This window comes from Oryx dammah, unplaced genomic scaffold, assembly GCF_014754425.2.
Source record: "Oryx dammah isolate SB20612 unplaced genomic scaffold, SCBI_Odam_1.1 HiC_scaffold_11, whole genome shotgun sequence".
Classification (NCBI taxonomy): Eukaryota; Metazoa; Chordata; class Mammalia; order Artiodactyla; family Bovidae; genus Oryx; species Oryx dammah.
Genome location: NW_024070195.1, coordinates 22,508,872 through 22,512,369, shown reverse-complemented (window position 1 = coordinate 22,512,369; position 3,498 = coordinate 22,508,872). Strand labels below are relative to the sequence as shown.

The 3,498-nt window shown below is 37.4% G+C and overlaps 1 pseudogene; it reads left to right on the top strand.

Moving 5' to 3' along the window:
- The first annotated feature begins 1,973 nt into the window (after window positions 1–1,973).
- Window positions 1,974–2,905, top strand: LOC120870383 (annotated as a pseudogene).
- Window positions 2,906–3,498: the final 593 nt, after the last annotated feature.

The following is a 3,498-nucleotide window of genomic DNA, read 5'->3' as shown; positions in this document are numbered from 1 at the left end:
TGAAGAGAGCTTCAGATTAGAGGGATTTGAGATTACAGGAGTATGAGATAACAGGAGAGACTGAGTTTACTGCCCACAAGGGGTTCCTCCACTGCCTGTCCTAGATCTGTGATCATGATTGAACTTTTCATCAAAACCCCCAAGAACCTCTACCCTGGATTGCCATTCTTTCCAGAAGGTAGAACTAGTCCTCACTTTGGCAGCACATATACTCAAAAACAAAAAAGTGGAAAAAAGGAAAATTCATTTTAAAAGTTGAAGAAATCTAGAGCTACTTGCCTTCAGCAGTGAATGAAAGTAGTTTTTTAAATGTATGACCCAACATTGACTAATGATGAATAATTGACCACCTTCTCCTCTTTGCAGATGTAAATCCCCGTATTGTCACTTTGATTAACAACAGGAATATGAAAGAGAGAACAGGTTCAGTGTGGTCTGTTTGGAAAATATTGGTTATTCTTGCAACATAAATGCACAAGGAAAAATTTGCGAAAATGTAGAATTACATCAAGCAAAATGAGGCCACGCATGTGCTGACATTTTTCCAGGAGTCATTGAATACTTCAACAATACAGTTATTTTATTCTTTACTGAATAGTAGAGTCAAAGTTAGCCAGATAAGGTCAATGTCAATTTTAGTGTATCTAGTGTTAATTTTAATTCAGGGTTTTTATTTTCCCACCAAAATGTATGGGCAGATAGACAGATGATAACCAACATGATCACCAGGGTCAGTTACTTTCTTTTGCTCTAATTCTGGAAAAACAATCATACTGTACTCAAAATACATGATAGTTTTGTCTTAGCAAAAATTCAAAATTTAGCTGATTTTTACCTTGGATAAGCCACTTATTCTCTCTAAACTGGACTATGCAATAATTGCCTGAGAGTCTTTGTAATGGCCATGGGTTCTTAGAAGTAAGTTTTATTTTCTAGTGGAGATATTTAAGGGAAAATCAGAAATTTTCAATGGAGGGTTTATTGTTGTTTTTTATTACTTTGTTTTTAAGGAATTTGTTTAGATTTGATATCACAAGTAAATGACTGCAACCATTTTGGAGATCTCTGAACTGACATTCAGAACCACAAATTTTCATAACTATATCTCTTAATCTTTGCAAGTTAATAGTTAAAAAGACACGGGTAAGTTCTACATAGTTTACTTTTAACAGAGTCAACACATTGTACTAGGTGGCTGAATTCGTATACTCTTGTAATAAAATGACATTAAAGTATGTGACCTGAGGGGCTACTAGGGGCAAGAGTTTGCTACTTTAGGGACTATAAAGTAGATTTTTCTAGAGAGTAGTGTTTACTCTCTAGAAAGTAAATACTAGAAAGTATTTCTCTCTAGAAAGTTGTCAGACTAGTGACTCAATTAGGGAGATCACAGAAGTTTCCTTTAACAGAATTATCAGTTTAGTAATTATTTGCTCCACAGAAAAAGAATGAATATTAATGATAACCATATCTAACACTTGCAATGTGAAAATTCTAACTCTTCTTAATTTGTCTGTAGGTCTCCAGTTCTGTGGACCTTGTTAGATTCTTGTTCTCTCAACTTATCTTTTATATCTATTATCTATCATGTATCCATATGTGTAACCATCATCTTTCTTTCCATTTCTTTGGTTTTCACACTATGCACATTAAAGGCCTGCATATTTTATCTTCAGAGAATTTGGGACACATTTCAAACTTGCTTTTGTATATGTTCTAATTCTATTCTATAATTATATATATATTTTTTAAGCACTGAGTGTTTTCATGACGTATATTTCTTTCGGTATAACAAGTCAACACATTACATTTTTTATTTTCCACAATTTTATTTTGTCTGTTATTTCTCTATATAAAAATCACTATCAAAGTGTTCACTTTACTCAGTTAGTTATTTTTCCACTGACTTTAATATCTGATTTTCTTCCCACAGAAAATAGGAATGACCAAGAATGGTGACTCACAATTAAGCAATGAAAGGAACAAATGATAGCACTTTGGCAGGTTTCATATAACTGGGTTTTTCTGACCAGCCCCACCTGGAGATGGTTCTCCTTCTTGTCGTCTCTATCATATACATTCTGACACTGATGGGGAACACAGCGATCATTCTGGCCTCATACTTTAACCCCAAACTCCACACACCCATGTATTTCTTCCTCTCTAATCTCTCCTTCCTGGACCTCTGTTTCACCACCAGTGTTGTCCCACAGATGCTTTGGAATCTCAAGGGGCCTGACAAGACCATTAGCTACACTGGTTGTGTGATCCAGCTGTATGTTGCTTTGGGGCTGGGCTCCACGGAGTGTGTCTTGCTGACTGTTATGGCCTATGACCACTTCAGTGCTATCTGTCGACCCCTCCACTATGGAGTGATCATGCACCCAAAGCTTCTCCAGCAACTAGCAGCTCTGGCCTGGATCAGTGGCTTTGTGGGGTCCACGGTTCAGACCATCCTTGTTTTCCAGTTGCCTCTCTGCAGCCATCACATGGTAGATGACTTCACATGTGAGGAGCCTGCCCTGATTAAGATTGCCTGTGTGGACACAACCTTCCTGGAAAATGAGCTCTCCATAGCTTCTGTCCTCTATGTGGTGATACCTCTGGGGCTTATTTTGGCCTCCTATGGCTGCATTGTTAGGAGTGTGCTGAGGATAAAATCCACTGAAGGCAGGAGGAAAGCATTTGGACTTGTGGGTCCCACCTGATTGTTGTGGTTTTGTTTTTCGGGACTCTAGCTTCCATTTACATTCAACCCAAGAGCAAATACACACAGAAGTACAGTAAACTCCTCACCCTCTTCTACACTGTAGTGACACCCTCACTTAATCCTTTGATCTACACCTTGAGAAACAAAGAAGCTAAGTGGGCGCTAAGAAGGTTGCTGGGAAGATACCCAAGTTAGGGACAAATGTGAAATATCCACATACAATCCCTCAGATATTAAGGACTTTTAGCATCATCTGATTTTGGTTTTTCCTTTTGTTTGTAAAGATCACAGCTAAATCTCCTGAATAAAATGGTATGAAATTTTCTTTCAGTGACATCCTGAAGCTGCCTACTGTAAATCCTCATATTCCTTTCCAGAAATGTTATGTCTCTTTTTCCTTTTGGCTGTTTTCTAAAAATTCTATGAATAAATAAATATTTATAGTGGTGCACTTGTATACATATTACAATTTTACAAATCCTGGACTTATTGCTCTAGAGATTAACTAATGGCAGGGCAGATATGTTCATGACAGATCTATTTTCTCATCACAGAAGAAATCACCTGCCTCATAGAGATAGAACTTTCTTGAGAACTTTCTATTGTTCTCCAGATCTCTCATGCAGTATTTCCACAGGCTGTAACTGTTCTGTCCACTGTTTACATACAAGCATAAAGGTCCACTGGAAAACCTACAATTACCTAACAGTTTTTCCTTCAGGGGATTATTGATTCTTGTTCATTTACTAGAGGCATCTGGGACTAAGTACATCCAGGGACTTTTCTGA